The 13703-nt window shown below is 36.1% G+C and overlaps 1 long non-coding RNA gene across 1 annotated transcript in view; it reads right to left on the bottom strand.

Annotated features, from left to right (window-relative positions):
• The window catches only part of LOC119877795, a 105503-nt gene extending 95814 nt beyond the window's left edge, over positions 1–9689 (bottom strand). The window contains exon 1 of the long non-coding RNA XR_005382602.1: positions 9083–9689. This is a non-coding gene — a long non-coding RNA (uncharacterized LOC119877795). The remainder of the gene's footprint in view (positions 1–9082) is intronic.
• Positions 9690–13703: the final 4014 nt, after the last annotated feature.

Genomic DNA, 13703 nt, shown 5'->3' with positions numbered 1-13703 from the left:
GATAATGGGCTAGCCCTGCCTTAAGATGGCACATAGAGATAACAGGTATGCAGATGCTTCAAAGCTACTTCATTCCCATCATAGTTATAGGTCTCCAATGTAGGACACTAAGATCTAAGCAATACATCTTTTTAGTGAAGTCATCATTCTATACTTTGTGAAGTAAACAGAGGCACACTAAGTATTATGAGACAAAAGGAATTAATAAAGTACTTAGGGTTTTCATACATGTAGAAAGAGCAGAGGCTGTGCAGACAGATCATGAGGCTATTGCTGGAAGGTCATGGAAACAGTTACAGAAGACATGAGGCTGTATAATCAAAAGAAGTTTGCAGGGAAAACACCACAGTTCTGAATCAATTGAGTACTATCCTACATACTATATCATCTTGCAACAGGCAAGTTGGAAATTGCTGAGGATTCTGAGTAGCAGCCATATTTGGTCATCAGTATCTCTTAAGAATATAATAACTTCTCCCTATTTCTGTTTTTCATACCAAAGCTGAGGGCCACTAACTGACAAATACTAATTTGGAAACATCGAGGAAAGAAAGCCCTAAGAAATGTAGTACGTGAAAGGAGAGTAATACCACCTTTACTAAAGCACAAGAAAGATCTAGTATTTTAAACAAGACTTGGTATTTACTATCCTAAAGCATTGCTACTCAGCCTTTTTTATACTAGTAAATAAATAATTTGATTATTATTTCAATTATAATTTGGCATAGTTTTATAATCTAATTTGAAATTTTAGAGATAATGAATATTAAGCCTTCATTTCCTAATACATTTCCTGTACTCTGAAGAGTACACTGAAATCTTGGGATCCCTGGGTGGCGCAGCGGTTTAGCGCCTGCCTTTGGCCCAGGGCGCGATCCTGGAGACCCGGGATCAAATCCCACGTCGGGCTCCTGGTGCATGGAGCCTGCTTCTCCCTCTGCCTATGTCTCTGCCTCTCTCTCTCTCTCTCTCTGTGTGACTCTCATAAGTAAATAAAAATTAAAAGAAAAAGAGTACACTGAAATCTGCTATTATTTATGAAAAGTTGTTTTTCCTCAGCTTGTAACAATTAAATGATGTCAAAACAATTTTATTAGGTTGATAATACAATGAAAACTATTGATTCTATCACTAATTTTTATATTAAGAATGTACTTAAAAAAAGAATGTACTTATTTTTCTGTAAAATCGAAATATACGGTCATTTCTATTCTCTATTTTTCATGAGCACATAGAGCCCTTATTTTTATTTTTTTTTATTTTTTATTTTTTTTTTAATTTATTTTTTTATTGGTGTTCAATTTACTAACATACAGAATAACACCCAGTGCCCGTCACCCATTCACTCCCACCCCCCACCCTCCTCCCCTTCTACCACCCCTAGTTCGTTTCCCAGAGTTAGCAGTCTTTATGTTCTGTCTCCCTTTCTGATATTTCCCACACATTTCTTCTCCCGTCCCTTATTTTCCCTTTCACTATTATTTATATTCCCCAAATGAATGAGAACATATAATGTTTGTCCTTCTCTGACTGACTTACTTCACTCAGCATAATACCCTCCAGTTCCATCCACGTTGAAGCAAATGGTGGGTATTTGTCATTTCTAATAGCTGAGTAATATTCCATTGTAAAAAAAAGAGCCTATGAGACACATGGTGCCAATGCTTCTATGTTATACTTATGGTTTATATACATACACATATATGGGTGACTAAGCTCACACTCTCCCTCTCTTAGACACACACACATAGGTAGCACTTTTATCCAGGTTGGTTACTAAACCTAACAGTAGAAATTCTCTATTCACAGAAACACAATTTTCTTATTAAACACCATGATTTTTTTCTTTCTGAGCCAAATCCAATGTCTTGAACTACTGAAAATGTTTTTTTTGTTAGTACTGCCAATATTTCCAGAGTTAAAGCAGTGATGCTTTTCTTAAAATAATTCTGCCTTCTGGGCAACAGGCATTTTTCACCATTAAATAAGAAAAAAAATGGTTTTGTAGCTGCTGTTTTATTGTGTGTAGACCTATGTTAAGATACTTTTAAAATTAAATGTCAAATCCAGATTGACAGAGGAAACACGCCAATGCTTGATATTTGATGAGAAGCTGTCAACCTGCCTCTCCCTGTCAAATTACCAGCCTCTCCTTAAGACTACTTTAGTAAGTGATAATAGCAAGCAGTGCTCCACACATGAAGGTCTCAATCCTATATAATGTGTGTGCGTGTGTGTGTGTGTGTGGTCCAGGTGGATATGAGACAAGTTATTTATTATTTGGAAATTGAATATAATTCTCTTAATTCAGGTTATGGTAGGAACATTCTTTGTAGGTGAATCAATGATTCAGAAATACCATTCAGAGTTAGGCATGAAAAGGCAAGTTGAATTCCTTCTCAGTAGTAATTTCCATGAAAAATTGCTTCTTTGAACCTTAGGCTATGGTTTTAAGGGAAGTTTCTATTCCGTTATTTGCCATGGCAATACTCTTAGTATTTCTTAGCCTGTCATTTCATTTCATTTTTACTAAATATCGTATGTGTATAGGTGTGCATGTGACCGTGTGTAGCCAAGAACATGGAAAGGAATTGGTTGTCGGGATGTTGTAGCCCTATTTTACATTGTTACACACACACACACACACCTCATTTTAAGTGTCATTGATTTCTCAGGAAATTATATAATTGCTAGTGTTTCAGAAAATGAAGGCAATTACCTAAATGTTTGAAGCCCTTTACCTCACCCCTAATCAAAACAAAACTTAAAAAAAGGAGGACATAATATTGCATTATTGCCAATAGGGGAACCCAAAGAGATAGATACTTCTGCCCTGATTTCTGAAAGCTGCAACACAAAAGAGTGCTCTTACCCTGGACTTCTGATTTTAAACAAGTAGCCCAGAGATGAAACCGGGAGTATGCAGTTGACTCATAAAGGCAGATCCAGTTGAAGGGTCACTGGCGCCTGGCAGTGGCAGCAGCAATCTCAGGCAGCACTGTGCCACTGACCCTGACTGCTCCCGGCACTGTGTCCTTGGGTGCGGGTATGAAAGCCTAGAATTATTTTCTGTTTCCTCATTGTCTTCCTGCCCTCCAGATATCATGAACTAATCACTTCATTTGTATCAAAAGCTTTTTCTACCTAAGCTGGTTATTCTTTCTATTGCTTAAATTGGAGAACCTTGACTCGAAGATGATTTCTAAAGCTATATTCAGAGACACAGGCTAACTTAAAATTATTTTATCTTCCTGCTAACTTGAAGCTTTAATCACCATGCAGTTTTCATATAGATAGCCACTATTACTCTTTTCCTTAAGGTCTCTTTTGTCTGATATGAATATAGATACAACCACTTTTGTGCAGAATTTATGCGTAAATAAATATAAATTTATGTACACAACTGTGTGCATATTGTATAAGTGTGTGTGTGTGTCTGTGTGTTCTTGGATTTCAAGATTTTTCATTCTTTATATTTTACATATGTTTCTTTTAAACAGTATAAAGATTAGTATTTTTTAAATCTTGTCTGGTACTCTATATATTTTTTAGATTTTATTTATTTGAGAGAGTTAGAGAGAGAGAGAGAAAGAAAGAGAGAGAAAATGAGGGGGAGGAGAGAGGGAGAAGCAGACTCTTCACTGAGCAGGAAGCCCAATGCAGGGCTCGATTCCAGGACCCTGGCATCATGACCTGAGCCGAAGGCAGATGCTTAACTAACTGAGCCAGCCAGGCATCCCCGGTACTCCATTCTTTTGCTAGAAGATTTGTATCATTTAGATTTAAGCTGACAACTGATAATTTTAATTATTTTATTTATTTTCCTGTTTTATGCTTTCTGTTGGTCTTGTTTAATTTTTATTTTTCTACCCTTCCTTTTTTTGAATATTTGAATGTTTTTTAATTGCTTTTTCATTTTTGCTTTTGAGTGAAACACTGCCTTAATAATGATTTAACAAAATTCTACTGTTAACAAACCCTCTGAAAATCCTGTTAATATTTTTAGAGCCCAGTCCAAGAATATACTTGGAGACACCTGGTTCTTCTCCTCCCTCCTACATTTTCTGACCTCAGAGGCTCCTAAGAACCTGAGTGTGGACACCGTGGACACATGACTGTGCTCTGCTCAAAATCCCACCCATCTCTTCAAAGAGCCACCTTTTGGCTCCTCCTCAAGCCTGAGAGTGCAACAAGAGTTACAGTAGGGTTATCATCCAGCCAGTGGCAGAAAAGCCTAGGGCAGAAAGCCTATCCTGCATAGGCCTAAAGAGTAACTTGAAGTTATTGAAGGGCACAGTTCTGGGGTTCTATATCTCTACACAGCATAAGTAGAAGGAAATAGGTCCTAGGCTCTGATGGTCATATCCCCAAGTCCCCAGAGATTCAGAGCCCTGTCAGTTAGCCACATGTTAAGAAGGCCTGGAAAAGAAACCCTAGAGCCAAAGGGTTAGGGCAGAAGTCACAGTTGCCATTAAGTGGCCTAAGAGTGGTACTATCTCCATGAAAAATATTTTCACAGCTATAGATTCCTAGTGACAATTTCTCTAAGTACAGAGATTCTCTCAGTACATTACCATCACTGTAAAGAATCAATTCTCAGATTTTCCTTTTTCTGATTTTAACTTCTTCTGTTCTAGCAATTTTTTTAAAGATTATTTATTTATTTATTTATTTATTTATTTATTTATTCATGAGAGACACGCAGAGAGAGGCAGAGACACAAGAGGAGAAGCAGGCTCCATGCAGGGAGCCCAACGCAGGACTCGATCCTGGGACTCCAGGATCATGCCCTGGGCCGAAGGCCGCGTTAAACCACTGAGCCACCCAGGCGTCCCTGTTATAGCAATTTTTAAGACCATCCCTCTGAATTTAGTTTTCTGAAGTGACACAAGGATATGACTAGGCATATCTGTGTGTATGTGTATGTGTGTTTTGTGTTTGAAATTTATCAGGTTGTTGGATGTGAAGGTTTATGTTGTTTGACAGTTCTGGAAAATTTCCAGTTGTTACCTTTTAAAATATGTTCTCTGTTCTCTTGCCTCTCTTTCTGGAACGCCAGTTAAACACACATTAAACCTTCTTATCATAGCCTTTATGTTCTGTTTCCTTGTGTTATTTTGGCATATTTTTTTGACATCTCCTCCAATTTTATATGTTTCTAACTTGTTGTCTAACTACTTCATTGAGTTTTATATATATTTTTTCTTGAAGTTCTATTTTCTATACAAGTCAGCTACATAACCTTTTATAGTTTTCCGTTTCATGAAAATATGTTGAAGCTCATGTTATTTTTTTTAACATACTAGTCATAGTTAAAATCTCTGGTACTTAATACAAGAAATCTGTTAACATTAGTATATTAAAAGTCTTTTCCATCATCTACCATATGTTCATGATGCTGTGCTTTCTTGTATGCTTAATTATTATTTGATTTATTGTGAGATGCTTATTACTTTGTAAAATAACTTTTGGCAATGATTTAAACAATTTCCTGAAAAAATGAAAGAGGTTCCTTTTGTTAAATAATTTAGCCAATTTAATGTCTCCAATTCTTATTTCAAACTGTACTTTTGTTGAACCACACAGAAGACAGTTCCTAGGAATAGATCTTGTCAGTTTTAGTGATTTACTTAAGCATTTGCCTCGGTAAAGACATTATCTGTCCAGCCTTAAAAATGCTATTTGGTGTTTTTAAGGGTTCTTTCATAGGTCCTTTCACATTTTTTTAACTATCCATTCATAGAGATTTCATGAATATTTGACCAACTTTGAGATTTCAACCTCCAACCTGGCCTCAATTATCATCTACACAATGATGACTTTCCAAAGTATATTGATCTCCACCGGAGCTCTTTCTCCTCATTTCCTCATATTTTTGGAAATATTGATACTATTTTGATATTTTTGCTGCTTCAAGAACATCTCAATTCAAAGTATCTAAAAACAAAATTGATGTTAGTCCACAAACTTATTTCTCCCCCTGCATTTTCTGTCTCAAAAAACAGTAACCCAGTGGCTAGTTTATCCAAGCCAGAGAGTGAAAAGAAGAAAGATATTGATTAGAAATTAATCTCAGCTCAGTATAAAGCTCTTAGTATCATATCCCTCACTTGAGCTCTATATTCTAACAATATTGCTGGCGCTCAAGATTTTCACGTGCCCTGGCAGTTCTGAGTCTTTCCGTGTGCTATTTGCCTGGAAAATGTGCACCTCACTGTTGGAACTGCCCAACCTCTACACTTTCCTACAGTTCTTATTGTCATCATCAGCTCTTTACCTTCTTCCTTAAACTTTAAGATGAGACTAGTTTCTCCTATAGCATGAGTACTCCACCTAATGACATTGCTTATTCTAATAATAAGAATAAGCACCTTATTACACCTGCTTGATAACCTTTTTCAGTGAGGGACTGTATTTCCTCACTGTTAGCTGTAGGCCTGAGCATGGTGTTGACCATAGAAAGCACTTGGTTAACATTTGCTGAGTTGAGAGTTGAATTATACTTTTAAACCAACTATAATCAATAAAAAATATAATTTAAGTGTCATCTTTAACAGGTCATTATACTGTATGCTGTGGAATTTAAGGCATATAATGAAGCATAAGACCTCTATACTCAAGTAGTTATAATTTAATTGGGCATAAATTACCTAAACCTATTATGACTGTAAGCAGATAATGAACAAGAAGCTGTTTACTGTTGTCAAATATGTAATACAAGGAACAATTCACATAGGAGATCATTGGAACATTTATCCTAATAATTCCTTGAAATTTTATTATACCTCTGTTCTGCTAAACCTTAATGAAGCTCAATTTCTTGCCTGTAAATAATACCATTTCCATGGTAAATAAGAACAGCCTTATCCAATTTGAAAAATAAATAACATTTTGCAAATAGATTCATTCAATTGGACAAATATTTTCAATTTCCTTCACAAACTTACATTCTAGTGAGGGAGCTAGTGATCAAAATATAGAACTTAAAGCAGCACAGTAAATGCCATGATGTCCCTAATCAGAATGTAATAGTATGGAATGGTCAGAACTAGCTTGAATAGCTATGAAGCTTTGATGTATTTGATGTTATAATAATGTATGGAATCTCATGAATAACATAAAACAAATCTAGATATGATTTTTCTAAAATGCCATTTAAATTTAGTTAGGTATTTTTTCTGATACCTACAATCATATGAATCTTTTAACATCTCTATTATGTCTCAGTTAATAAAACAGATTTCAAGAATGGTAATAAAAATGGAGAATTTAAGCCTTAATTATTTATGAATAATTTTGTCTTGTAAATTGTCATATATAGAGTAACCTCACCAGATTCTTACATAGTAGGACATTTTTTCTTCCAACACTTTAAAATAATATACTGGAGGAAAAAAAAAAACAAATTAAATAATGAGGAACTCTTAGTAACTTCAAGAATTTCAGGCTATTGTCATAATCACCAAGAGGATTAATCCTATAGTACAGAAACTAAAACATTTACATATATATATATATATATATATATATATAAATATATATATTTATATATATATATAAATATAGTGAAACGTTTCTTACAAGTTTTCTAACGTGTAAAATATCTCTTAAGAAAAATCCATGAGAATAGCTATAAAGAAAAGGGCTTTTCTCCCCCTTTACGCTTTATTGTTTAAAACTAGAACAATTGATTTAAATTATTTCAGTCAATACCAAAATTGCTTTTTTATGTAAAACATGGCCTAATACATGCCAACTATTTTTCTTTTTAGAATAATTTAGAAGAAAACATTATTAGCCAGCTAATTCAATACTTTTTAAAAGGCATGGTAATGTCATTCTCTGAGCCTGCCTGTAGGCAGTGGGAAGACAAGCATTTTTTCTGTTTGTTTTTCCCCCCCTTAAGAACCTTGAAAACAGATGCGAATAAATAGCATTTCCCCAGGAAGTAAAATCGATCTTTGAGAATTTCTCAGAATACGTGCTGCGGGCCAGCAGCACTGCACATTTAGAGCACTCCCCGGCGAGCTGGAGGTCAACCTGATAACACCGCCTCAGTGGAGAACGAGTTGGCACTTCAGGACAGATTTCCCTGCCAGAGCCTATTCCTGTTTGACACTTTCATTTGAAGAAACCCACTCATGGTTTCTTCTCTCCAGGGTTTAAAACCGAGATCAAGTATATCTCTTTAATAATGTCACATTCCAAAGAATGACTCCGATAAGGGGATTGTTCAAGGGCTTGGGTATTCACATAAGGGCTATCATGCGGGGAGATAATAAGGAATGTAGTGCAGAGATGCTGCCATCAGGGCGCCAAGAATTAATTCAAACAGCTGTCGCAGAACTTCGGAGGACATTGGAAGTGGGTATACGTGATTCCATTTCTGATTTACAAATATTCTCATGTTGTCAACTATTCTCACGCAATCGTGTTAGACTGTAGATGTGCCCATGTTTTTGCAAGTTAAACCTGTGGAGTTTTTCAAAATAGTTTCCACGTGATGTGTCACACCGAGGTGTCCTCAGTATGATCGATTTCAGTGGGCTGGTTGTTTTCTCCAGACCTCACCAATCAGATCATTCTCACAGGAATTCGGTCAGTGACTTGATTCCAACAAGGGTGACCTCCGGGAGCTGTCCAGACCGCTTTATTAAATCCGCCTTCCTCTCTGTAATACTTGGTCACACACACTCTCCCGAGTTGCTCTCAGCTGTTCCTCCCTCTAGCAGCCCCACGTCACCACAGATCAGCACAGAATGTTCCCGTTGCGCAAGATTTCGTGCCCTCTGCAGCAACGCCGGGCTCCTGACTTTCTTCTTCGGGATGACTGGGGGAGACTGTGCCGTAGTCGTAGTCCTGATCCGTGATCTCCCCAGGCACTCACCTCTGCATCTCCTGATCCGTGATCTCCCCAGGCACTCACCTCTGCATCTCCTGATCTGTGATCTCCCCAGGCACTCACCTCTGCATCTCCTGATCTGTGATCTCCCCAGGCACTCACCTCTGCATCTCCTGATCCGTGATCTCCCCAGGCACTCACCTCTGCATCTCCTGATCTGTGATCTCCCCAGGCACTCACCTCTGCATCACTGGTGGAGCCCTTGTAGGGGGCGAGGCACACTCCACCGCTGCATCTGTCTTTCCACGGAAACTTGCCCCCCGCCTGTCTAGACGGCTTCCGCATGTGGCACTGTGGCCGAGTCTCATACTGTACATACCTCGTAACGACAGCCTGGCGCTGGGTAGGTGATTCATCATTATGTCCTCACTATCCATCACCAAGTCTGGAAAATGAGCAGTGCTATCTGAGGCATGGTTACTGAGACTCACTTCTCTTCTAAGGATCACAGAGTAGAAGTTAGGCCTAAGAAGCGCAGCTTAGTTAGAGCAGTTTTTTCATTCTAGAGAAGTTCGTGACTGCCAAAGTTGGAGCAAGCTCCAGCAACAGCCATGCCATTTTACCTGGAATGACTGTTCCATGTGGCACGTATGCATTGTAACAAATTGCCTAAGGAAACTTCAGAGATTCGTGGAAACCTTCCCTTGCTGGCTTTTTTCTCATTATCTTTTGGACATCTTTCTCTCTCTACCCAATCACATGATTTTATCAGACATGCTATGTAGATTTGTTAGGTAATGCTATTCATCTTATGCTTCTGTTGTTTTATTTCATACTAATATGTATGTATGGGATAGAGTGTGACTAATAGGCTATTTTCAAATGGGAGGAGTTGCATTCAAAATATGTCCTTTTCATTAACACGTAATGATATTAAGAAGTCAGCCTACAAGATATAGTGAAATTAGGTATTTAAGGAGTGCTATTGAATTCTCAGAGTCTTCGGGTTATTTTTTTATGAATTAGCATTATTGATAGGAATAATGAAGCTGATTAAAAACATCAGCAGGCCTTTTTCTTCTTGGTATAGATTTTCAAAAAAGCACACTTTCTTTTATTTTTTTAACTTGTCATTAGCCCTGTTTAGTCCTAGTCATGATAATTGAATGGAAAGATAGAAACGTCAATTAAAAAGAAAATACAGCTCAGAAGCAAATGAACACCTGGTGCCTTTGAAATTCATTATATTATTTGAATTTGTTGGAAAGTAAGGAAAGGAGAGAAAAAATAACTAGGACCAAAAGGCAAAAATAAAGCAAAAAAAAAAAAAAAAGATATCTGTACATTATGGCTAGAGATATGTTACTTTCAAATATCTTTTCATTATCTGCTGATGACAAACATAAATGTATGCAGTATTTGCTGAATTTTAGGTTGTGGCCATTTTCTTAACTATTTGACTTTTTTTTTTCCAAAAAAAATTAGAGATTTGTCTAGAGTTTTGACTCTGCTATGTATAGATTAGATATAGCATTTTAAAATTTGCTATAGATATTTTAAAGATATAAAGAGCTAAACAAAAAAATCTTGTAAGTGTACTTTTGCTCTTTAATATAGGCTTTAATCACTAGTACGATGATCATAAAATTTGTAGATATTAGATTTAACCCAGCTACAGCAGGCCTATATTAATTTCAATTCTACCTTGGAATGTGGTGACATATATAAAAATTCTAGCAATTATTCTGTGGTTAAAAACATTGTATAGGCTCTGAGTTAGTAGTTGTTTGAGTTAAGCTATTTTCTGATAAAAGTTTAAAGATATCTGGTGGTTAGTTGCTTGAATTTCTCTGAATAAATGGCCTAACAAGGTAAGATGGTTGAACCTATGGAAACCTAGAATTGTTTTAAAAAAATAAAACTTTAAAATCTTATAATGTGATGTAAACTTACTCGTATGGGTAATGGGTATGTGTTGCATCATTAGAAAGAATTTAAGAGTACTCTTAGGCATCTAAAATACTCCTAGTATTTGAGAAGTATGGAATATATGCTAATAGAAATGGTAAGTAAAAAAAAATAGAAATGGTAAGTTTTGCTTACTTGAATAAATTGTATTTGCACACATTTCACAATCTTTCTGGTGGCAATTTATTGTTCTTTTGGGATAATTACCCTCTGTTAGGTTGACAAGTTCTTTAATTGACAGAAATAGACATCCACCCAACCCTAACAAAATTATATGAGTTGTTTGTCAGTATGTTAGCCAAAAAGAGAGGCCAACTGCAAATGCTTAACTTAATGTCTTCTCCATTCAAATAGATTTTAATTTTCATTTCTGGGAAAAAATTGCATAAGTTAGAACAACACATATTGAAAAAAAGGACAAGGATCAACAAACACCATCCTTTTTTTAAAAAAAAATTATTTATTTATTCATAAGAGACACACACAGAGAGAGAGAGAGAGAGAGAGACAGGCAGAGAGAGAAGCGGGCTCCTCGCAGGGAGCCCGATGTGGGACTCGATCCCAGATTCTGGTATCACGCCCTGCGCTGAAGGCAGACGCTCAACTGCTGAGCCATCCAGGTGTCCCAACTAACGCCATCCTTTCAAATATTTTATACTACTACCTCTACTTGGATTTTAATGGTCATAATGGTAAATCTAATACCTACTATAAGGCAATAATATAGAATAAAGGCAAGGAAATATAAACATCTCCTTATATGTGTCTGCTGCATGCAGATGTTTCAAAGGTTGCCTGAAGATTTGCAAACTAGAGATTTAATTTAAAAGTGTTCTTTTCAAATCAGGAATTCATGTTGTATATGCCTTTCTTTGGTGGACTCATGTAATTGGGCTTTGCTCTTGCAGTTGTCATCCCCTATTCTGATTTGTCTTTTTCAGTATTCAAATATACAGATATTCTTAATATCTTCTATCCTAAAAAAAAAAAAAAAAAAAAAAACTACTATAATAACAAAACCAACTCTCTTGACTCTACATCCCTCTTTGCTTATTGCATAAGAGGCTCATTTTTAAAAATATTTTATTTATTTATTCATGAAGGACAGAGAGAGAGAGAGAGAGAGAGAGAGAGAGAGAGAGAGAGGCAGAGACACAGGCAGAGCGAGAAGCAGGCTCCATGCAGGAAGCCCAATGTGGGACTTGATCCCGGGACTCCAGGATCCCACCCTGGGCTGAAGGCAGACGCTCAACTGCTGAGCCACCCAGGCGTCCCTCATAAGAGCACCATTACTCTTTTCCATTTATCTGTCATTCCCCAGAAAGTGATCTTGCCAATGTCTCCAGTGACTTAAATGTTGCCAAGTGCAGATTTTTTTTATTTCTAATCTTAAGGAGCTTGAACTCTCAATAGTTTTGGCTAAAACTGTTATCTTCATTCTCTTATTATACTTCTCTTTTCGGTTCCATAATGTTGTTTACCCTTATATTTTGCCTGTCTCACCAGCCATTACTCAGGTTTGGATTCTGTGACGGGTCCTTGCCTTAGTCATTTTCATCTTTCAAATATCACTGCTCTCCTTGTTCTTTAGCATTACAAAACTGCCTTTCAGGATGTGGATCAACTATCATATCTTTCATTCATGTGCACGTTAAAAATGGCATTCTGATTCATATATTGAAGATTTTGATAGTAGCTTCACATTTAGAAGCCATACCAGCTTAATTCTTAGAAAAAGCACTCACGTTTCAGAGTTTAGCAAATCACAAAGACCATTAGGATGATGATACATGACTCTTGGGCTTAAGAACAAAATATTAAAGTTTATGTATGTTAGTTTTTGTAAGATATGTGTATGCCCAATGAATAATGTATACCCTGCCACAAATCAAGTTCATTGTCAGTCAACACATTTTAACTGTGTATATCCACTCTCCTAAGAATTGTGCTAGATGCTAAGTTTGGCTTTTAAAGAATTCGAGACACCTGGATGGCTCAGTTGGTAGTGCAGAGACTCTTAATCTCAGGGTCATAAGGTCAAGTCCCACATTGGGGATGCAGCCTACCTAACATAAATAAAAATAAATAAATAAAATCTTAAAGAAAGGACTCATGATGCCAGACCTCAAACTGGTATGGGAGACTGACAATAAATCAATAATAAATACTTCAAACTGGAAAAGGGCATAAAAGGGAAAGGAAGTCAATATTAGAAAAGATAGCAAAAGAATGTTGTACTAAATTTTCTTTCTTTTAATAGTGAAATAAAAGGTTATTTCAACTGAGTTCATCAAATTCTGAGAAATTACTAAGAGACACTATGTTAGTTAATGAGGATGGAATGATGAAGAATATATATTACTTTATACCAAAGGAGCTTATTTTCTAGTATTCATAACTACTAAAATGGTTGTTGATGCTCTTAGATTTTCCTAAATAAATGCTTAGCTCATGTACTCAATCTGAAATGTAATTTTGAATATGGTACAAACTGAATTTTTATTGGTAATGAAATTTACCTAGACCAATGTTTTCAAATGCTTTCATTATAAAGATCTATATTCAGAATTAACATATCAAGTTTTTACATGATATCATTTCTATTTTCTGTCATTTATGTAAGAAAATTAGTCCATAGTACTACAAATTTGGTGACTCTTTAAAATAAGTCTGCATTTATTGAGAAGAGAATTTCTATACATTTTAAATATAACCATATATGTATCTGTGATGTGGATTATTTAGACAAAATAATTCATACATTTAGGACAGAAATCCCTATAAAACATCAGCTAGATACAGAGGTGGAGCTATTGCTATGCTTGAACTATCTCACTTTTCCATTGCCTCCTGCTAAGACATAAAGGAAAACTCAATGTTGTACATCTGCACA

The sequence above is a fragment of the Canis lupus genome, chromosome 32, assembly GCF_011100685.1.
Source record: "Canis lupus familiaris isolate Mischka breed German Shepherd chromosome 32, alternate assembly UU_Cfam_GSD_1.0, whole genome shotgun sequence".
Classification (NCBI taxonomy): Eukaryota; Metazoa; Chordata; class Mammalia; order Carnivora; family Canidae; genus Canis; species Canis lupus.
This window is presented reverse-complemented; position numbering and strand designations above follow the sequence as displayed.